Raw genomic sequence first — 24,196 nt, forward strand, 5'->3', positions numbered from 1 at the left:
CACCATATTACAGGCAAGAGTAATTTGAAGCACAGAGAAATAAACCATGTGCCCAAAGTCACACAGCTGAGTGGCAGAGCTAAAATTCAAATACAGCCTGTCTCACTCCAGGGTTTGTGCTCTTGGCCACCACCGTGCTGTCTTAATGATGAACAAGGTTCATCATCCTGTATGCCCAAGTGACACCCTTAGAGTATGGCACTCAGAGGCTCCTTGAGTTTCCAGGACACTCAAGGATCTGGATTCTCTGGGCTGTAGCAAGCACCTCAGTTATTTAGTTATGGGAAAGAGGAGCATACTCCATATCTTTTCTCAAATCCATCTTCTTATGCTCTTGCAAAGAGGTGTCCTTCCTCCCCTGTCTCTTCTCTCTTGCTCTCATTTCCCACACCTTTTGTTCTCCTTAGACACGAGCTCTCCCCACCAGCTCCCCCTTGATAAAAACTGTTTGAGATTCACTGTACCTTCTCCCTATGGCCCCAAACTCTTCCCCCACCAGACTCCATAAATGACTAATTTGCCTGGATTTTCTCACCTCCCGTTCCCCACTCAACCCCCGGAAATATGGCTTCTGGGCACACTGCTGTACTAACACTGCTTTCCTAATGGTCACAGTGAACCCCTTTTCACTGTCTTTTTCCAGTTCCCTATTTTCAATCTTTTCAACTTCTCTGCACTTAAAATCAACCTGGTAATCTACACACTTGATAAGGAGAGACAGTTTATAGGATTATTAAACTTGAGGTGATTCTGCCACTCACTGGCTTGCTAACTTGGGACAAGCTATTGGAACTTTCTTTGGTACTTTGGTACTTACTGCTCTCCCACATCCCGAAATTTTGCTAAATGCTGAGATTTAGTTTTTTGCTCTGTGATCTCCTACTCTCTCCATCCTCCCTTAATAAAAACAATAGTTGGCATTTACTGTGAAATCACTCCACCCTGGGATCTGTACTATGTGCTTCCCAGAATGTGCCAGTGCCACCCCAAGATTAATGTCCACAACATGGTACTGAGCCTTTCACTTTTCTGAGCTAACCTCCCTCCCCACTGCTCTGCCACCACCCATCCAAAGGTCAAGGCCAAAATGCTATCTTTGACATTTGTTCTCTTTCATCTCCTGTAGTCAACCTGAAAACAAATTCTCATGTTTCTTATCTGTTCTGACATCTCCTATTGGGATTTTAAGATTGGAACTTAATATGCCTGTGTTTGATTCAGTAAGAGACCCAATTCCCAGGGCTGCAGGGTTGGAACATGGGTTGTCTGGCCCTCATTCCAGGATGCCAAGATGCCATGAGCTCTTCAAATGAGACGCTGTGGCTTACAAACACCCTACCTCCAGACTATCTTAAAAGTTTGAGCAAAGCATGTGAAATTAGGAAATTCTGACAAGTAAGGGGGAAGGAAGAGGAATTCACCTTTACTGCCAGCCTACTATGAATCAGGAACTGTGCTAAGTGCTGTCGCTTCCACAATGGGCTGACAATATAATTTTTTAAGTATAAAAAGTGTGATGTCACACTTTTGCTTATTGGCACTTCATAGGAAAGTTCTTCATAAAGGTAGTTCTCCCTGAATCATTTCATCACTGACCTCCCAAAGGGTGATCACCTTGGAAAAATGAAGTCATGATTTAGCTTCTACTATTCTAATGGAGACATCGTCACTTCATGACTGGATTTCTCATTCACTGATTTAGTCTTTCATTCAACAAATATTGAGTTCCTACTCTGTACCAAGATTGTGATGAATGATGGGGATTCAGCTGTGAATACCTTTCCCTCAAAATACAGGAAGGAGAGCCACACAAGTGAGTGCTGGGGAAGTGGAAGGTAGGGTGGGGCCACAGGCCGGAGGCCTTCTTAGAAGAGCAGGTTTTACTTTTTCCACTTGTCTCCCAGACATCTCTCTTCCTCTCCACGCCACTGCCACCATCCTCATCATTTCACACCTATATTTCCACAGTGAGCTCCCTGCCTTCAGTCTCCCCACCTCCAATCCATCCTCCACACTGTGGTCATCTTTCTCGAATGCAAACCCAGTCATGTCTCAAACTTTCTTTCAAACTCTTTCCAAGTCTTCCGGATAAAACTGAAGCTCTTTTGCTTGGGATGTTTCCATTCACACTTGATCTCTGCCATGATAGTTTGCTATTCCATGGAGCTAAGAACCCACTTCTCTCACCACAGACACACAGAACTACTTCCAGTTCTCATATAGTTTTTTTCTGCCTGGAAAGCCCTTCTGTTCTCCTTGTCCTTCCAGACTCAGCTCACCTCAACCTCCCTAAGGAAGCTTTTTGATCTTCTCACCCTCCTTTAGGTGGATACCTTCCCTTGGTGCTCTTTTAGCATCCTGGGCATATCTCTCTCCAAACCCAGACTCCACGACATTAGTTGTCAGTTAATGTTACCCAGCTGCTGTTCATCTCTGTATCTACACTCCAGCACCCTGTGCTTTAGCCACACAGGATGGCTTACAGACACCCTACCTCATTGGGCACTTTCACACATTTCCTCTGTTTGGACTGTCCTTTCTATCCTTCTCTACTTGGTAAAAGACTATTCATTTCTAAAAAATATCTCAAAATCCCAGGGGAAGGAAAACAAACAAACAAACAAACACATGTCTGTACTACTGGCATTTGATTTAACCTATAATTATAACAGTTAAACAGACTGCACCATAGTTAGCTAAATACCTATTTCCCCCACCTTGAAAGCTGGGACTATTTTTCACTTCCTTGTGGCTTTTTTGGTTTGTTTGTTTTTTTTCCACCAGCCCCCAGCACATGATAAGTACTGATGTGTGTTTTTTGAATGTTGAGAAAATCCAGGAGGGAGGATGAAGTATATAGCATACGTGTTAAGAACTCACTGTGCAGGACAGAGCTATCCCACTCTCTATTTCATGTGTGTTAATCTTGTATCTACAACTAGATCATAAGATCTTTGAGGCCCAGAACTATGTTATACATTTTTATATGACTTCCAATGCTAAATGTGGGATAGGTAGTCAATAAATACTTGTAAACAGAATCTGAATATAATCAAAATGAACTGAGCTTGCAAATACAGAAAGAGGAAACATATCATAAAGAGAGAAAATAGAGCTCTAGTAAAAAGCAAAAAAAATTTTTTTTAATCTTTCCTTGCCAAGTTTTGCAAAGTAAATGATGAAAATGTTCACCAGGAAATTAGAAGGACAAATGCTGACAATTTTATTTAAACCCCCTCTATGCCAATATCAACTTGAAAATATCTGTGGAAAGGTCTTCACTAATTGTTTAAAAAAAGAAAAAAAGCTTTCAGATTTCTATCTTACTAAATGCTTTTTAAAAAGCATAAAAGCTGTATGTGTGGACGTATACTATATTGTACATCCAAAACTAATATTACACTGTGCGTTAACTAACTGGAATTTGAATAAAAACTTTTTAAAAGTCATATAATCGAAGCTGTCTTAATAATATGCATTCCTTTACCAATCCACCTCCCCCCTTTTTTTTCTTCTCAAAAACTTCACCTTTGGCGATGTTGACTTGTGAGTCAAAGTCTCTTTTATCTGTGAACTTTCTCAATTAGCTTCATGTATATTATGCTCTCTCCCACTTCAAAGAAGTTACAAAATGTTAAAAATTAAAATTAAAAAAGGTCCCCAGAGCAGCAGAAAAGCGGCCTCTACCTATCATCTTAAAATGAAGAGAACACTCTGACAACCTATAGCCACAAATTTTGGATCTGAGCTTCTAGTGTTTTCTTCCATCAGCATCAGCTTGGCTTCCAGGTTCCCCACTCTCTCCTCTTCCAAGGTCCTGAGATATAGAAAAGCCAAAAATATACCTGCCTGAACATCCCAGGTAGAAACAAAATGTCAAGATGGAGAAACTTTGGCACATGGCACTCTCTAGACTTAAAGAACTAATCTGTGATTGTGCTAAAGGTTAGCCCAGGAATAATCAAGTCTTTTCCACTCCAGATGTGACATTCCAGAAATCTCCATATTAGAGTCCCATCCACGAATAAAAGCCACCACCCACAGAAGTAGAAGGGGTATATGAATTCAGTAAAGCCTGCAGGGTACCTTGCCTCACACTGGACCTCTTCCTGCCTAATCAGCTTCCAGTCACTCCCACCCTAAATAGCCTTCATGTGTCCCTCTTCCAGTCCCCTTTGTCCCCCTGGACTCCTCAAACGCTGGCTCAGTCTCTGCTGTTTCAAAGGGCCATTAGATTTGAGGTGATTCCCAGGTGCCGGCAGGCGCATCGCACTCTGAGGCCCCGCCCCAACGGGGCTGGCATTTTAGGAAATCCTTTTCTGGGGACCTCTTCCCTAAGGGACCTAAGAGATATTCAAAACGGTGCCTGCCCACCAGCTAGATACCAGGCTGCAGAGAATCCCTCCCGCGAAAGAGGTTAAAAGGGAAAATGATATCCCCACAAAGAAAAACAACCCAGAATCCTCCACATTTTCCACCTGTGTCTGTCATAAAACCCCAGGGCAAAAATGAAGCCCCAGCTGCCCCCAGCTGCTGCCGCGGCCACAGCAGCCCCAACCCAGCTCCCAGTGCTGCCGCCGTGGTGTGAGCGAAGACAGCCCCTTCCCGCGGGAGGAGAGATCCCGGCGCCCACCGTTTCCAGAAGGTGATTATGGCAAGCCTTTCAGTAACTCATCATTCATCCCGGCACTGACCCGAGCCTCACCCCGGCGCCTCTGGCACTAGCGCTGAATGAGAAAGCCAAAGGCTGCCTTCCAATTCTCCAGGTGACAACCCCCCCACCCCCAAACACACACACACACACACACACACACACACACACACACACACACACACTACGACGCGCCTAGGGTGTGCGGTTCGGGCGGGATGACAGGTACCCACGCCTGAGGGGAAATCAAAGGCGACGCGTACAGCCAGAGTGAGAAACCCCAACCCCCGCCCGGGCGGGGGGACTTGGCACCAGCTACCTGCAGGGCGCCCCCGCCCGCACGCCGGCTCCCGTCGCAGCCCGGAATGCAGCCAGGAGGGTGGAACCGGACGAAGGGAGCCTCCACGCCCCCTTTGTCTCCACGTTTCCCAAATGACAGGGGAGGAAAGTTTACGAGCGGGGAGGGTGTAGCTTTCTGCTGGGTCCATCTGACACCTCGCAGGAGGCGACCCTCCCTGGGATCGCCCTCTCCCCCTGCACCGCCCGGGCGCCTCCTTCATCTGCACCTGGAAACCCGCAAGCTGGGTTTGGGCCACCTGCTCCGCCGCGTCCGGCCGGGAGCCTGACCAGCGCCCCCCCGCCCCCGCCCGCTGTCCCGGCGTCCCGGAGCCGCCCGCGGTTGCGGGGTCTCCACTCACCTCCCGTGGCGGAGCGTCCTCCCGCAAGCCCTACTGGGCCGTCCGGCTGCCGGGGGCGACGTGCATTTACGCGGCGGTCGAAGACACGCTCCCCAGGCTCTGCTGCATTCCGCCTGCGTGGGAGAGCGAGCCGGCGAGCGCGCGGCGCGGGCGTGTACGAGTGTGTTTGTGCGAGTGTGTGTATATGTGAGTGCGGGTGTGTGTGTGTGCGCGCGCGCGTGGGGCGGGAGGGTGCGCGGGATCACAGATCCCTCTCGGCTCACATCCCGCGCTCTGCCTCCTCCTCCGCCTCCTCTTCGCACTGCCTCTAGCACAGGGTCCAGGTTTCAGGATCTCCTGTTTGTTTAATGAAAGGAAGGAGCAAAAGGCTGGCGGGGAGAGGGTAGCGGGGGGGGGGGGGGGAGGGAGGAGGCGGGGAGGGCGCCGGGCTGCGCATGCTCAGAGAGGGACACCGAGCGCTCACTCCGGAGCGCAGGCAGCGGGAGGAGGGCGAGCTGTAGGTTGAGGCGGGCAAGACTGCGCCCACACGAGCAGCAGGGGGTTCAGCCGGGTCCCCGGAAGGCAGCAGGGAAACCCACCCGCAAAGACGCTCCGTGCGCGGGGACTCCCTACGCCTGCGGTGCGGGAAGCCGGTGGCGGGATCCCGACCGGTCCTAGGAGACCGCTTCAGCTGCGAGTCCGGGTAACGCCGGGCTCTCCTCTGGGTATATTTGCAGTGCTTGCGCGGGGGTTCCTGGCCCCGCTCTCTGGCCTCTGTGCTGCCGGGGCGGGGGGGGGGGGCGTGTTGGTGTCCCCGGGTCCGGAAGGAATCACAGGCAGCAGGTCGTACCTAAACTGAAATGAGTTTCCTGGTCTGTGCTTCTTTCTTCCCCTCCCAACTTCCACTCTGTGAAGAACAGAAAAAGGCAACTGTCTAGAGTCCCAGAACAGGTTTGATGGGGCGAGGGCGGGGAAGGTACACAAAAACCCTCTTCCAAAGAACAAAGCAGGAGTAGAAGGAAGATGAGTCTCCTAGGGCTCCATATTCAGCCTCCTTTGATGACAAGGTTAGATGCAAGGAGACATTTGCCCTATTCAAGAGGGCCAAAAGAACAATAGGTCCATTGTCCCCCTTGCCTCCAATGCCAAAGCAATTCTTCCTGAGTGGGGATTCTGGCCGCTTGGTAAAGTGGAACAACTGTCAACACCAAGAGAGTCCAGTGGGGGAACGTGAGGCCGCTATGGCGAAGGCACAGTAACCTGAGGCCGGGGGAAAGGCTAGGTGAGCCACTTCGCGAGTGGAGTGGAAACTCTTCTTTGGTGAGATTGTTCTAAGAGCAAAACAGACCAGTAGTTAGGACCCATTCAAGAGCTTCCATTTTCAACCTCCTTCCTGTTTAAGCACCCTGTTTTTCCCTCCATTTTCTCTCCAACAGAAGAAAAGACATCCCAAACAGGGAACGCCTTGTAAATATATTACCTCCCGTTTATTCTTTTTTTTTTTTTTTTTTTTTTTGGTCCCTCCAGAGAAGGACTACCTTTTGGTCATCCCAGCTTTGGAGGGATAGAAGACAGTCTACTCTGTGCTAATCTTTTCCAAGCTTTCATTAAAAATCACCTCCGAGCATTTCTATGCAGTGCAAGCGAGCAGATGCCTACTTGCTGAACTCTGACCCCCATCCCATTCATCTTCCCAATAATAATGCCGAGTGACACTAGAACAGCAGGACAATTAGATCTAACCCTAGAGCACACCCGAAGGAGAGAAAACAGCATGTCTAAATACCACCAACAAAGGAAAGTTTAGGAGAAAAGACATGAAGGAAGGAAGGGAGGATGGAAGGAAAAAAAACAAGTGAAAGTGCTCTGAGTGTTAGTGGCTGGTTCATTCTCTCAGTAGCTCTTTCAAAGGAATAGAACTACAGCATCTCTTTGCTAAAAGAACACTGAGTCTGAGTCTCTATCCACCAGGTTGGGGGTGGGGGGAGAACAGGTTCTCCTGAAAAGCAGTCAAGTCTTTATAATGCACCACTCACAATATTTGGGGCTCCTACTTCCATGCCTCTTTTCTCAGGTCTTCCCCTTAGCACCAGGCTTCTTGGAAGATATCTAAGACAGATGATCCCCCAGAGCAGTGAACAGCATTCGCTGGAATGTCAGGGTGTTAGCACTGGCAGGGCTGTGAGGTAGGAAGCCCATTCTCCCTGCCCTAGCACTACGTAAGCACCAGGTGAGTGAGGGCTCCCAATCCAAGCAGTGGGTGGGACCTGGAACAGAGGCAGGGCTGGGGTAGGTGCAGGTCCCAACTTTGCAGTTCCGTCAATAGGGATGGTGCTGAGACACTTCTTTCTACAATAAGTGTCCAGGGCTGCCTGGCCAAGAAGCACACTCTCCTTTGTCTGAGGCTGGCCTTGGGTGAGGAGGCAAGGGACACTACTCCCTTTGCTGCTCAGGGACACCCTGTTCACAATCTCAAAGCTCCAAAAAGGTCAAGGGTGAAGGAGACTTTACAAAGTGGAATTGCAAATAAAGTGGGATCCTTTATGGTGCTGCTAGGAGAGGGTGAACGAGAAGTTCTGGAAGAGCTTTTTACTGTTTGGGGAGAGCAAGGGCAAGTACGGGGGACATTAAATGAGATGCTGTACATAAAACAATAGTGCTTAGTGCACAGCGAGCTCTCTGTAACTTGTAGCTCTTATTATTTTGGTTTTAACATTTTCATTATTGTGATTTTTTTTTAAAAGCCTGAGGAAATTCCCCGCCCCCCCCCCCACAAGCTTAAACAAGTAAAACAGATGAAAGCCAACTGCCTTCCAGTCTTCCTTCTGGCTTCCTCCATCGCCCCCTCACACATCACCCTGATCACTGATGTATTCAAATCCATGAAATGAAAAGCATGTTGTAAAAATGTGCAGCAGTATGAATGGTGACTAACCCTCACCCTCCCCCCTCCACACTCAGAGCTAGACATAAGCTTCGGGGAGCATTGTTTTTCAGTAATACGCCTCAAGCACTTTCTGGCATTCACATCTCTCAGAGATTAAGGATTCTTCCCGCTTAGCAGTCAGGGTCTCTTGCTGCAACACCCCAACTACATTGGCTCATCAAGCTTTGAATTTTCACTTTTTTTTTTTTTTTTTGCCTTCCTTCTAATTTTAGCAATCTAATGTGTTACTCCTCCTGGTAACAGAATGCCCGAAGCCAATTAATATGCACACATCTGCAGATGGTTTTGAGAGAAATTAACGGTAAGATTCCAGGGGTTCATGTATTCAGGTATTTTCATTTCTCCTTAAATTCAGATTTTAGACTTAGAATTCATCCCCTTACCTAGTGGACAATCCCTAAACTTTGCACCTCTCTCCACCAACAAACAAATCTAATCACCTCACCTTGTATATGAGCAAAATAACCCAGTATTGTTGCCCAGCTATGTATGAAATTGTATTTTTAAAAAAGAGCTGGTTATTAAATTTTAAATAGAACTAGCTGTTCAAAACATAGTTTCAATACAAAAAATTTTAGAATTCATAAAAACCAGTAATAGATACAGTGTTTGAACATAAAACTCTCCAGTTATAGAAGCTAGAGCGATGTCTCGGTTCTTAAAGAATTATATGAAAGCAATTCCATTAGGTTATATATTGCTGAAATAATATAACAATTCTGTGGTGATGCAGTATATGCATAAATTCTGCTCTAATATTTTCCAAGAATTATGAAACACGCTTACCATTTCCATTTGAATCGTTCTACCTATAATTTTCGTTATTTTCAAATACCACCCTAATGAGATAAATAGATTTATAATTTTTTCTTCTTGTAGAAATTTCATATATATGACCATTTTTTCTTGTTTGGTAAAAATGCCAAGCATTTTTTAGTAAGGGCTAAACTAGTGATTTCTTATTTTAAGGATAAAAACGTTCCCCTGAATATCAAAAACCATTACAAAACTTAGTGATTCAACAAGTTTATGCATTATGCTGTGCTCATCACAAGTGTAGCTACCATCTGTCACCATACAACACTATTACGGTACCATTGATTATACTCCCTATGCTGTGCCTTTTATTCCCGTGACTTGTTCAGTCCATAAACTGGAAGCCTGTATCTCCCACTCCCCTTCACCCATTCTCCCCTTCACCGTGCCCCTCTGGCAACCATCAATTTGTTCTCTGTATTTATGCATTTATTTCTGCTTTTTTGTTTGTTTATTCATTTGTTTTATCTTTTAGATTCTACATATAAATGAATCATATGGTATTTGTCTTTCTCTGACTTATTTCACTTACCATAATACTCTCTAGGACAATCCATGTCATCACAAATGGCATGAGTTCATCCTTTTTTGTAGCTGAGTAATATTCCATTGTAAATGTGGTATCCTGAAGCTAATATAACATTGTATGTCAACTATACTCAAAAAAACATGGGAAAAAAAGGAACAAAATTTTTTCAGCTTTATTGGGGTATAATTGACAAATAAAGTTGTATATGTTTAAGGTTAAAAAAAACAATTACAAAAATATCTCCATACTCTTATTGACACATTAAGTCCTCTTTCTATGTCTGACTTACCCCCACTTAGGTTGGTTGTGAGCCATTCAAGGGCAGAGGTTTATTTCTTTTTTATGGTCCTGGTACTTCATGAAAGTAAGCAAGTGTATATGTTCAGTAAATGTTTAAAGAGTGAATGAATAAATACATAGCCAAAAATAAATTTCCCCAACAGACATGTTCACTTTGAAAAAGACTCCCAAGTACCATGACACTTGGTACTCCTCATAGATGATGAAGTCGAGAAATTATTTTTTAAGGTTTTGTGTATGTGATTATCTAAAACTGGACATTGTATGAGAAAGGCAGAACAGATTTCTGCAGATATTTTTTATCCCTTTGAAAACATATAAATCAAGCCCATTCTAATTTTTCTGGTTCAGAAAGAGAATGCATTTTGGCTCAAAGTGCAGTATTATTCAAAGGATAACTTCCTAAACCAGCCATAATAATGCTCTAATTTATTTAACTTTCCCCCTATGTAGGATGAATAGTTGATACAATAATGGTTAGAACTCTTTTTCTCTTCAAAAAAAATTATCCAAAGAGTGAAAAAGACCACCCCCAGAATCTCAACCCCAGCACTTCTATTATTACTGTGTTGGGTGAGAGGGACCAGTAAGAAGTTGGCTGTGTGTTCATGGATGGGAATTTGGGCATGGGGAGTGGGGGGGAGGGGTAGATTAAACTATAAAAGGTCTCAGCTCCAATCACAACCACCCTGAGCCAGGGGTAGGAGAATGGAAGGACCAGGTTATTTGTGTCCTGTTTATGTCTCCTCTTTCATTAATGCACCCAGTAAAAGAGTTTCTTGAGAATGATCTCAGAGGAGAAAGAGAGATCCCAAGACAGAAGCTGTAGTCTTTTATAACCTAGTCTCAGAAGTAACATACCATCACTTCTGCCACATTCTACCAATAACACAGACAAGCCCTGGTGCTCTCCTCAGACTATCTTCATGTGAGGGTCCCTGTGTTTCTTGCTGGGACACTGACTGATACATATTTCAAGAATCTTTTCTTATTTATGGACTCATCTCACTCACATTAAACCTAATGGTGGTTGCTATTGCATCTGCTCTGATTTCTGGGTTCCCCCATGTGTTCTAGGTTGCTACTTCATATGGCCTAGCCCCCAGGATCCATGCACATTTGTTGCTGGAAATCCTACCTAGTGCTCCACATTCCCACACGTGAGACCCAGACACATATCACTGATTCCCCTACTGGTTGGTTTCACCCCTGGTGCCATGCTTATTATCTTTTCTTGGAAACATCACCAGGAATTGTTAGAATCATGACTCTACCTGCCTCGTACTTCACATGTTGTAAACATTCCATGGCTAGGATCTTCTGTCTGCTGACTCTGTGGAATCCAGGAGAGGCGAGTCTTCCAGAGCCCATCTATTTCTCTTCTTCAGTCTGTCCCGTGCTGCCAACATGGAACCCTTCACTCTGAATAATATTAATGTTCTCATTTTTCTCATCTTTAAAATTACTTTTAAATTACTCAATAATCACTTATTAAGAGTATAGCCCTGGGATCAACAAGCTGATTCTGTAAAGATCAACAAGCTATTCCATAATAACATCTATTTCAGGCTTTGTGGACCATGCGGTCTCTGTCACAAGTACTCAACTCTGTCACCACAGACAATGCATAAAAGAAGGAGAATGGCTATGTTCCAGTTTCTTTCTCTCTTTTACAAAAACAGGTCATGTGCTGGATTTGGCCCACTAGGTGTCGTTTGCTAACCCCAAGTCTAATTCTTCATTTTCTGCTCTTCACCTCTGTCACCAGCAATGTGTTTGTTAGAAAGAACCTGAGGAATCCTGCCTTCTGTTCTGCCTATAGGAAAATAATAAAAGCCATTAAATTGGTGCAGGAAATCTTAATCCATTGTCAGTTTAGGAATTCCTTGTCAGCGTGGCTTTCATGCTTTCTTAAAAATTAAAAAAAAATTATTTTTCAGAAAATTATTTTTTCCTTTTCTGTAAAAAAGTTGGCTATGTTTTTTCCACATGGAACTATGGCAGCAATAGCAACAATACTATTTTTAGCCTAAAACTGACTTGTACAGCCCTAGAAGTTTAATGAGAGGAATATTTTAAAGGGAAATGGAAAAAAAAATAGTGCGAGCACAATATTCCTGCCTGTTAAAATAGGGCAGGTAAATATATTCTAATTATAACTAGCACCTTAAGAAAACTGCCACTCTAATGATAAACTCAACCCCAGTAAAAAAAAGAATACATTTTTACATAGATCCCAGTATAGGAGCAACGCCTCTACTGAGTTGAACTCAGACACATTTGGCTGCTGGCTGAGCATTTTTACACATTCAGCCCAAAGTTACAAAATTCAGCCTATCTAAAAATGTCCCTCCCTCAAAGCAATTTACAAATTCAATGCAATTCCTCTCTGTATTAGTTCGCTGGGGCCACAGACAAGGATGTGGAGAAATTAGAACCCTGTGCACTACTGATGGGAATGTAAAATGGTGCAGCCACTATGGAAAACAGTATGGCAGGTTCACAAAAAATTAAAAATAAAATGACCATATGATTGATCCAGCAATTCCACTTTCAGGGATATACCTGGGTATGTCATCCTGAGTGTATGCCTGGGTAACATGGTAAGATGGTCATTTATTCTTTCTTTCTTTTATTTAGCCAATATGTGTTAAATGTTTGGTGCCAATGTAATCGGAGAATTTGACATCAAGAATTCCAGATAGGACTCTGAGGAACTTATGCCTAATATTCTGAGTGTGTATTCATGTTATTTTTAATTTATAAGTGTATTTTATAAAATAACAGTTCCATGAAAGGTATAAGAGAAATGTCTTGAGGGCTTATTAAAAACAACCTTAAGGTGTTACTGGAATAGTAGAGTATTATCATGGATATTTTATTTTAACCATCTAACTTTGATGTTGATATGAGTTATGACGTAAAGTTGCTTGAGGAAACTTTTTAAATTTTTTATTGTTACGTTAATCACCATACATTACATCATTAGTTTTGGATGTAGTGTTCCATGATTCATTGTTTGTGCATAACACCCAGTGCTCCATGCAGAATGTGCCCTCTTTAATACTCATCACCAGGCTAACCCATCCCCCCACCCCCCTCCCCTCTAGAACCCTCAGTTTGTTTTTCAGAGTCCATCGTCTCTCATGGTTGGTCTCCCCCTCCGATATCCCCCCCTTCATTCTTCCCCTCCTGCTATCATCTTCTTTTTTTTTCCTTAACATATATTGCATTATTTGTTTCAGAGGTACAGAACTGTGATTCAACAGTCTTGCACAATTCACAGCACTCGCCATAGCACATACCCTCCCCAATGTCTATCACCCAGCCACCCCATCCCTCCCACCCCCCCACCACTCCAGCAACCTTGAGGAAACTTTTTAAGAGTATGTCTCCTAGGCGCTGGATCATCCCGTAGCCCTTATAACTGGTAAGTGATACATTAACCCAGCAAAGTGCCTCAACCATTCTTCTGACTAGGAAAACCAGGAAAATTACTGGACTATATACCAAACTATATAATTATACATGTTATCTTTTCATAAAATACCAATGATAATTAACATCACCATCATTATCATCAGCAGATAATCTTCATCAAATTACTTGCCCTTAGTCTACATAGCTTGGTAAGCCAAAGATTCAGTGAGGTTAGGTGTCTGTTATTTTGGCTTGCAGTATTCTCTCTTTTACCAGTAATGCTATCCATATTTCCTCTAACAAACCACCATTCTTCAACCACTAATCCATGTAGTTTGGGGATATAAAATCTCTCCTACTTCCAAGCATGGGCACAGACCCGACCTAGTTAATCAGAAACTCCCGTTGCCCTAGCCTTGTGGTGTCTCAGAGATGGAAAAAGATCCAAACCAGGAAAAGTGAATTAAAATCCAGGACTTTTGCTCACAGGAAAGAAAATGTCTCCTTTTACTGGGATTCTAAGCGTTTAAAATGCTCTAAGCATAGGAATGCTAGGAGAGAGGCCTTTATATGATTTTGAACCCTTGAACCTAGCCATGCTTTAAAGTATCACTTTTCAAGGACCTTGCAGTAATTTGAGCAAATAATTCATTTTTGCTTAAGTCATTTTGAATTAGGTTTTCATTCCCTGGCCCCATCGCAAATGTCTTTATAGATACATTAATTTCGGAGTCTCTTTCAGAATGATAATGACAAAAGGAAGAACTAGCAAAGGATGGGAACAGTGTTTAAAGGATATCTCTGGTCACACTGTGACTGATTTCTAGCCCTGAACATTTTAGGCCGTCTTCCACCCAGGAGCATACATCTTGTATGTCCTCCTCCCGTTTTCAGAATTGCCAGATTCAAAGGCTGGCACCCTTCAAGGCTGACATCCACTATTAGACAGATGGAGCTGAAGGGGGCAAGGCAGAGGCCAGGCAGACCCTGCCAACTCATTTGGCCTCGGGCCCAGCCCTACTCTATAACCACCACCACTGTCAATATCCAACCAAGGCTGGTCTGACTTCTCCTTGCTGTCAGCTTCTCTAGGCTCCTGAAGATGATAGCGGTTTTGGAAGCTCATTGCCCTGCCCAGATCTGGTGGGTACATGTGCCAAGCACAGTTTTGTGTGGTCAGACAGGTGTCCACTGGCAGTAAGGCGGGATGAAGCTGCCTGCCCCTGCCCAAGGGGCTTGTGCACCACAGGGTAGTCAGGGAAAGTGCCTGGAACAGCTGTCACCCTTCTGACCGCCAGGCTGATCTGACTGGCTTGGTGGGTGTTCCCTCCGTCCTCACAGCTCCCGGAGTTGTTCAGTTCACAAGCATCACCTTCCCAGAGAAAGTGGAATGTTCTTATTTGTCCCCTCCCCAGGTCCATCTTTTGCTCTGCATCCAGAAGTGATCTAAAATGTAATCTGACCATGTCACTCACTGGTTTAACCCTTTCCCTGGCCTGATGCTTAGGCCATGGTCCTTCATGAGCTTGACAAAGACTTCATATATATCAGCCCCAAATCTTAGCACAACTCACCCAAACCTTGTCTCCTCCCTTCATGCTGAGTGTGCCAAGTGTTCTCCCCCTGATATCTCTTACATACTGTTCCGACTTTTATTTGTCCTTCATGTATCAGCTCAGACACCACCTCATCCAGAAAGCCTTCTTTCAATCCCCCAAGGTGGGACGGGGGATGTGAAGGACCCGCCTCTATGTTCTCGTACTGCCCGTAGCTTACCTCTGGCCTAGCACTCCTCATACTGCATTGTAATTACATTTATCTCGTGACTCCCTTTCTAACCTGGGAGCAAGCTGAAGATGAGGGAGTTAGGTCTTTTACCTTGTATGTAATTGGTGCTTAGCTTATGTTTGCTGAATTAATAAATGGCATGTGACTACCTGTGCTTTCCTACTAGAATTAGGGCATAAAATGTGGCAGTAAATGACTGATTTTTTTTAAAGATTTTATTTATTTATTTGACAGAGAGAGACACAGCGAGAGAGGGAACACAAGCAGGGGGAGTGGGAGAGGGAGAAGCAGGCTTCCCGCTGAGCAGGGAGCCCGATGCGGGACTCGATCCTAGGACCCCGGGATCACAACCAGAGTGAAGGCAGACGCTGAACCGACTGAGCCACCCAGGCGCCCCATAAATGCCTGATTCTTAAGGGTGTCTCATCTCCAGAAAACTGTTACTGCTCATCCATAAGAGTGCCTGATTCAAAGGGAATGGGGACTATGCTTGCCCAGACACAGAGGAAGCAGGACGACTCTCACCACTTTTTCTCCACTTGTTACTAGGTCTGATAGAAAAAGAACTCTTGGCTCTGGAGCATTCCATGACCACTTCCACTGAACTAAATCACTTTTAGCTCTATGCCCACTCCCCAAACAGCGGCATACCATGGGTGTGCACAGAGCACCAGGGAACACAGCTCTGCTTTGGCACATCAGTCGTGCCTATACCCTCAAATGTCCAGGGCTGCTGCGCCACCTCATGCCTACGTTAATGAGTGTTAGCAGCTGAGGGCAGTGGGACTTCAGCGGCACCTGCAATGCTGGCTCGGTATATTGGATTTGTCATAAAGAGCAGCATCTGTGCCAATAATGGTGGACATCAGCAGCAGTTGCAATGTTGAGGATCCCTCTTGCAGTATAATGGTTTTCCTTTGCCAGGACTCAGAATTCAATAGGAAAATGGTGCTGTCCATATGGTAGAGGAGAAGATGTTTTCATCTATACTTGTGATCCCATTTGATACACCCTAGTAAACTGGAAGAAGCCAGAGGAATGCAGTTTGTTTTCAATGAGACCAATTCCTCTAAATTGGCATGGCCCAAAATAACATTACGAATTCTATGGACTACACTGAAATAGAGTCCCAAACCCCGAGTTCAAGTCTTGGTTGTGCTCTTCATTTATTTCTCACACTGGTATTGAGTAAGGTCCTCCTCAGCCTCAGGGTTATATCATCTAGAAAACAGGCACAATAAAGTACCCCCCTCATTGGATTAGATAAGATCATGTGTGTTGGTGCTCTGCAAAAGTGGAATGGGATCAGCAGCCACTCTGCCCAACATGGTGCTTTATACATAGAAGGTGCTCAATAAATATTTGTTGAATCAAAATACAAGAGGGCTATCTCCAGCTCTGAGCACAGCACTAAAATGTTGCCAGGATAAATTGATAAATCCTTAACTTTCTCCACTTCATATCATTCTCCTCAGTTTGAAGGAAAGGACTGACATTCTCTAGATAGTTTGTAGCTGGGTGGAAAAAATATACAGGACCTGAGTCTTCATTTCAGTGAAAAAGATGCCCTCAAATTTCTGAGGCAGTCACACTTCCTGGATATCCTTAGCAGTTTCTCACAGTTCTACAAAGTTCTGCTTCACGCACCCTGAGGAAGGTGGGTGATGAAGCTGCAGGGAGGGGTTAGTTGGATTCTCCTTTGACTGCTTAGCAGCCTAGAGTTTTTCTAGTTGTGAATGAAGGAAGCCATCAACACCATCAAGGACTATTAAATAAAAGTCACACAGCTTCAAAACCCACCATGAACGAAAAAGGGCAGTCCTGGCTAATTAGTCCTCAACAGATGCCTTGCTAGCAGTGCCTCAAATGATGGTAGTCATGATTCAAGGAAAACAGTAATTGGCAAGCTCAGAAAGTCTGTCAAGTAAGCAGTAAGAGTAATTGAGGAAATCTGGGTATAGTTGCAGACCCAGACTCCTAAGTGGATGGCCCTGGGGTGGACCAGAGTGTGCCCTTCTAAAGGAGGCAGATAGCGCTTGTCATACAGGAAAGGGACAAAGTGTTATCAGTTCTCTGGTTTTCAAGAGAAGCTGCAAATCTGGTTTTACATGGAATCTTTGATTTCTTAAAAGTTAAATAAAACCTTTTTGGAAATGCTAACAAAGAAACCCTGTGTTGGCCAAGAAATGACATCTGTGAACAGGATTCAATCCCTGGTCAGCCAGTGTACATCTTCTAACCTATAACTTTTCTGTCACTCTTCAGAGATTTCTTACTTTACTGGGGGACATAGGCTACACAAAACACATCCTAGAGCATGTAATGACTGGATTATGCTATAGTCACCAGGAAACTATGAGGTGCCTTAGGACTTAGGGGAAGGGAGCAGGTACGATTTCTTGTGAAGCAGGAGCAGTAAGGTGAGTGAGGGGGTAAAGGCTTTCCTTTGCAGCTCAAAGAGCTCAGAAGCATGTACACACACACACACACACACACACACAGATGAGATCTGGATGCATTACATAGGTAAAAACATATGCAGTGAACTCAAAAGAGAATGGAAAGAGCATCATGCTAGGAAACAGACTCCCTAATAACTGTAATTCACCTAGCTTGACTTTTTCATCTGTAAAGTGGTGATGAAAATAATGCTGTCTCTTTGTAAGAAATTCAGAGGATTCAATGAGGTATGTTAGATGGCTGGCATAGCATCTAGCGATAGTATATTCCATTATTATTATTATTGAAAGTAAGCCCTGTACAGACATAGACTTTCCCTTCAATACACATTTCATACCACCCAAGAGACTCAAAGCGTTGTACCCTCACAAATGTCATCTATGGTGGGTTGCTTCTTCACCATACAGAAAAGACCACTGGGATTAGCCTGAGAAGAGTAGTTTGGAAAATTCAGTTGTACTTCTACCTCCCGCACCTTCTCTCATAATTCTCCACTGGGGTAGGGGTGAGGAGCAGCAGGGCAGCTCCTCAGTAGCAGAGCTCTTTGCCAATAACGAAGTCCTTTCCATAGTGAAAAATTCAGCAGAAAAATGAGGTTATCACCATTTTTTATTGTAGTTAATGTATTTCACTTCCCCACTGTCTGAACGAGATCTTTGTAAAAATGGAGAAACAAACACTTAATGACATTTTCCAAAGGAGTCTGATGTGTATCTGGGGTCTGATTGGCTCCAGCTGAGTAGATGGATGCTGCTTGGGAGCAGCCTGTCCACCTGTCAATTTCAATTTGCATTTACTCATATTTCCTGTCAGTCTTCGATGCTGGTCTACTGAATGACTGGTGTATATAGATGAACCATCATAAAATGGGCAACACATATAAGTGTCCTCAAATAAAAATTTAAAACAAGAGACAATTCCTTACTGGCCACCAGCCATGTGTATTCATCAAGGAGAACAAACCTAGTCTAATAGGCAACTTTTGATGAGGTGCTCATTTCTTATCCCCTCACTTCAGACATTTGGATGATTATGCTAAAAACTACAGGAGTTGTCAATGAAAAGACAGATATTTGGGAGGGCAAAATAATAGATTTCTTCCCACCTATGTTTTGACAAATACTGAAATTTAGCTTTTCATTCTAGGGGCTACAACTTCCAATTTAACATATTAATGGAAGACTTCTTTGGAGAATAGGTAGAAACCAGCTCTAATGGATTGAACTGAGTCCTCCAAAAGTTCCTTCCTATATGGAAGTTCTAACTCCCAGTACCTCAGAATGTAACTTCATTTGGAAATAGGGTCATTGCAGATATAATTCGTTAAGATAAGGTCATACTAGACTAGGGCGGGCCTCAATACAATTATGACTAATGTCCTTATGGAAAGAGGAAATTTAGATGCAGATAAGCTCACACAGAGAAACCATGTGAAGAATGGAGTTACGCTGTCACAAGCCAAGGAACTACCAGAAGCTAGGAGAGAAATCTGAAACAGATCCTTCCCTAGTGCCCTCAGGAGTATGGCCCTACTAACATCTTGATTTCAGACTTCGAGCCTTAGAACTGTGAGACAATAAATTTCTGTTATTCTAAGCCATTCAGTTTGTGGTACTTTGTTATGACCGCCCTAGCAAACTAATACATCAATAAGCCAATTAGATTAGATTTTGGCCAATGGAATATAATGGGAAATCTGGATAAATAAAAGTGACTTGAATCTACCTATAAAGTTTCTCCCATAATGCCACAATTTGTATTATTGTGTTATACATTTATATGTGATACATTCATGTTGAAAGACAGTTATTATAAAAAATGTTAATAAAATACATATGGAAAGAGAACACCAATACTATAGAAGATAGAAAGGTCATATATTACCTACAAGGATTAATGAAATTTCTGGAACTGAGTCTCAAACTTTTCTGGGTGCTTTCTTTTTTTTTTTTTTTTTAAGATTTTATTTATTTATTTGTCAGGGAGAGGAGCAGGCAGAGGGGGGGACTCCATCCCAGGACCCTGGGATCATGACCTGACCTGAAGGCAGACACTTAACTGACTGAGCTACCCAGGAGCCCTCTGGGTGCTTTCTAATAGCCTAAGCAAAATGCAGAACATGGAAGGATCACACTACAGAAAATAGAGAAAGTTTACCAGTTTCTTGGAAACACAAAGTTTTAGTTGATACTTTATTATGTTTTAATTTATTACTATAACTTCTATTACCGAAATGATTAGATGAGCACTAAAATAAAGAACCAAACAGTAGTTTTTACCTACTAGGGGAAGCATGGCTATGCCATTTATTAGTAAAGAAATACCAGTGTGGATTATATATATAATCCCATGTACACCCCATGAGGACCTTCTGCCCACTTAGCTATTTCTCAGTAAACTTTTATAATCCATGAATCCATGTCCTATTTAGTTGCCTGTTCAGTTTTGACAATATTCATTTAATTAATTCAATTGTTAAATTAAATTAATACAAATGCCTAAAAATGTATGCAAAATGCATTTATTTTTATTTACTTTTAACTGGTATGTATTTTATTATTTTTAAAATTTTAATTCCAGTATAATTAACATACATATTAGTTTCAGGTGTACAATATAGTGATTCACCAATTCTATACATTACCAGTGCTCATCACCAGAAGTGTACTCTTAGTCCCTTCACCTATTTCACCCATCCTCCCCAGGCAAAATATATTTTATACACAGCGTAAGCATTTAGAATCAGGATTTAATTTGTTTTAAACAAATTATCACCATGCTCTCCTTCTGTGATAATGTTTAAAAAATTATCACTTTGCCTTAGCACCAATCTGTGGAAAATGGTAAGAATAAGACCTATTTGAGTATTTATTTGGATGCACGTTTCCACTCTCTTGTTCCAGCCAAGGCTCCTATAACTCTGCCTGGACCCAGACTGCCATCAGCATGTATTTATACAGGAGAGACAGGCAGGGAGCAGTTAACATACACATTATGCACAGGTATAACAGGCATGATGGGAAAGTTTCTTAAATGTAGTCTGAAAGGAAATGTAAGGGAAAGGACCTTCAGTTTTTCACTGTATAGGACCATACTTGGTTTCATAGGAATAGTCCCCTCATGGAGCTGCTATATACATAAAGGAGAGAATGTAAGATAATTCATTTCTAAACAAACATTACCCCGAAGAAAGCAATAAAAAGACAATTTATACTTTCTACTTCTTATTGTGTCAATTTTAGCTAAGTTTAATTTTTATAGTGAATTCTCATTTCACTGAAATTTCAAATTTATTAACATAAAAGTGTCCATTCTATCTTAATTCATGATTCAAAATAATGTTTTCTAAGAATTTTTAAGTCTTACTCCACTGGCTTCTGGAATCTAGAAAAGTCTGATGTAAATCCAATTGTTATTCCTCTGTGGGAAATAATATTTTCCTACCATTAAATGAAATGAAACTTTTCTTTTAATTATTGTCCTGAAACTTGTGTGGTTCTTTTTTTTAAATACTACTTGTCTCTCTGAGAGACTTTTCTACTTAAAATTTTGTTTTTGTTCAGCCATAGAGAATGCTCTTTTATCTTTCTTTTATTAATTGATCTCCATTCTATTGCCTCGTATAGGTACAGATTAGAAATTCTATATAATATTCCCTTCCACTTAACTTTCTCATGCTTTCTATATTTCTTTGGCTTTCGATAATAAATTCTAGGAGAATTTCTCAGCTAATACTTTCAGTTCTATACCTCATTCTAGCTAAATCCATTCTCCTAGCCCATTGGTTTTACTTTTTAAATTTTGATCATGTTACTCATTTTTAAAATCTCTAATTGGGTCCTTTTAATAATTACCTGTTTTCATAAGTATCTTTATGAAAATATTAATTTTACATATATAAAAGTATTTTCTCCATTGTTCTTGTTTCTTTGGTATTTTTCTTTTGGTTGAATTTAATGCCTATCTTTTATGGTACTGCTTTTCTCAAATATTTGGTGATTCTTGGTTGTGTGATTTCTACATCACTGATCATCTTCATTCATTCATTTATGGATACTCTGGGTGTATAGTGCCTGCTCCTTGTAGTGATGTTGAAGGAGAAGGATATACTCCAGGAGGCAGTGTGTCAATAGCATTTCTTCTGGGTTTCCCTAGCTACCGGGGTGATACTGTATCTCTATCCCAGCTATGCACATTTTCTAAGTGAACTGGTAGATAAAAACATCTGCTTCCCTTGCTCAACGTTAAATTGGAAGTGGGACAAGAACCAACCTGCTGGGGAGCTCTGAACACTGTTCCCTAATCACCCAGGACTCCTCCGATTCCTTCTGCCCAGTGTTTCTAAGTGTGGAGTACCCCCAGGAGCACACAAGTCTTCCTTCTCTTGTGTGTTTTGAGCTGCAGTTTTCTCCATCAATTCAGAGCCTTATTTTCTTATTAATTATCTCTAGTCTAGGGACACATTTTCCTGTTTGTTAGCATTCTGTGGATTTATTATTTTTTTAAACATGCATTTCAATTATTCTACAGATTTGGGTAGGGAATATATACACCTATGCCCGAGCTTAGTCCAGCATCATGGTGCAGGTCCCCAGAAACCTATCTTTTAGTGATCCTGACTGTTCCACCCACACAGTAGAGCTGACAATGGCATACTAGCAAATTAAAATTCCAACATCTAAGGGAAATAAAACATTCACTTTTATTTTTGTATATTGTTTTCGAATTGTCTCTTCACACTATAGCAATAATATACAAACTAAATTTCTATTACAGAAAAAAAAGAATCTGTGTGCTTCAATATGTGTTTCTTAAATATTCCCCACCCTTCTTTTTGTGAAAGCATAGCAAACTGGAATAATTGTATTTCTGTGAAATTTTTAAAATACCAAGCCCAGTAAATATTTGACTTTTATATTTTTATTTAGGTGTAATTAAAATAAAAATGCACAGATATTAAAGGTTTAGTTCAATAAATTTTGATAATTATGTACACCCACATAACCATCACCCCAAATCAGATATGTTTCCATAATCCTCAGGATGATCCTTATGCCCCTTTACAATCAACTCCAAAGCCCCATCCCACTTCTACAGATCAGTTTCACCAGTTTTTGAATGTCATATAAATGGAATCATTATGTAATTTTATGTGACTGACTCCTTTTGCTTAATATGATGACTTGGGGATTTATCCAAATTATTGTATGTCTTACAGTTTATTTTTAATTGCTGAATATTAGTCAATTAAATGAATATATTGTAATGTGTTTATCCATTCCCTTAGATAGACATTTGGTTTGTGTCTGGTTTGAGCTATGAAAAAATATATTTCTATGAACAATCTTATACAAGTCTTTTGTGAACATATATTTTCATTTCTCTTGAGTAAACACCTACAAATGAAGTTGCTGAATCCTAGAATACATACGTTTAACTTCATTAGAAATTGCCAAACAATTCTCTGAAATTGTTGTACCATTTTATGTTCTTACTAGCAAATATTTCAGTTGCTCCATATTGTCACCATTTGAAGTTATCAGTCCTTCTTCTTTTAGTCATTTTAGTGGGTGGGAATGATGTCTTATTGTAATTTTAATTTGCATTTGTGTGGTGAATAATGATATTAAGGGCCTTTTCTCATGGCCATTTTCATTATTGGCCATTGATATATCTTCCTCTTTTTTGGGTATTTTTTTAAACTTTATTTTAAATAATTCTAGATTTACAGAAGAGTTACAGAGATAGTACAGAGAATTCCTGTCCATCTGTCACCCAGGTTCCCCTAATGTTAACATCTTGTATAACCATAATACAGTTATCAAAACTAAGAAACTATTATTGATACACTATTAAATGAACTGCAGACTATCTGAATTTCAAAAGTTTCTTCACTAATGTCTTTATTTGCCTTTATTTCTATTTTAAAATGTAATCCAGAATATCACATTACATTTAATTATCATGTCTACATAATCTCTTCCAATCTGTGATGATTTCTCATGCTTTCCTTGGTTTTCATGACCTTAACTTTTTTTTTTTTACTAACATATAATGTATTATTTGTTTCAGGGGTACAGGTCTGTGATTAATCAGTCTTACACAATTCACAGAGCTCACCATAGCACATACCATCCCCAATGTCCATCACCCAGCCACCCCATCCCTCCCACCCCCCTCCACTCCAGCAACCCTCAGTTTGTTTCCTGAGATTAAGAGTCTCGTACGGTTTGTCTCCCTCTCTGATTTCCTCTTGTTTCATTTTTCCCTCCGTTCCCCTATGATTCTCTGCCTTGTTTCTCAAATTCCACATATCAGTAAGATCATATGATAATTGTTTTTCTCTTATTGACCTATTTCACTTAGCATAATACCCTCTAGTTCCATCCATATCATTGCAAATGGCAAGATTTCGCTTTTTGGTGGCTGCATAATATTCCATTGTGTGTGTATACACACACACACACACACACACCACGTCTTCCTTACCCATTCATCTGTTGATGGACATCTATGCTCTTTCCATAGTTTGGCTATTGTGGACATTGCTACTATAAACATTGGGGTGCATGTGCCCCTTCGGATCCCTACATTTGTATCTTTGGGGT

The 24,196-nt window shown here is 41.9% G+C and overlaps 1 protein-coding gene across 2 annotated transcripts in view; it reads right to left on the minus strand.

Moving 5' to 3' along the window:
* The window catches only part of PLPPR1 (phospholipid phosphatase related 1), a 328,325-nt gene that overhangs the window by 272,108 nt on the left and 32,021 nt on the right, over positions 1-24,196 (minus strand). The window contains exon 1 of one of the 2 annotated variants that reach the window (XM_025888648.2): positions 5,350-5,712. The exons of the other annotated variant lie outside the window; for it this stretch is intronic. The gene's annotated coding sequence lies outside the window, so the exon portion shown is untranslated. Of the gene's footprint in view, positions 1-5,349; positions 5,713-24,196 lie in introns of those variants that run through there. 2 annotated transcript variants of the gene reach the window in all.

The sequence above is a fragment of the Callorhinus ursinus genome, unplaced genomic scaffold (genome assembly GCF_003265705.2).
Source record: "Callorhinus ursinus isolate GAN/ISIS: 27379988/994484 unplaced genomic scaffold, GSC_fseal_2.0 scaffold24, whole genome shotgun sequence".
In the NCBI taxonomy this organism is placed as follows: domain Eukaryota; kingdom Metazoa; phylum Chordata; class Mammalia; order Carnivora; family Otariidae; genus Callorhinus; species Callorhinus ursinus.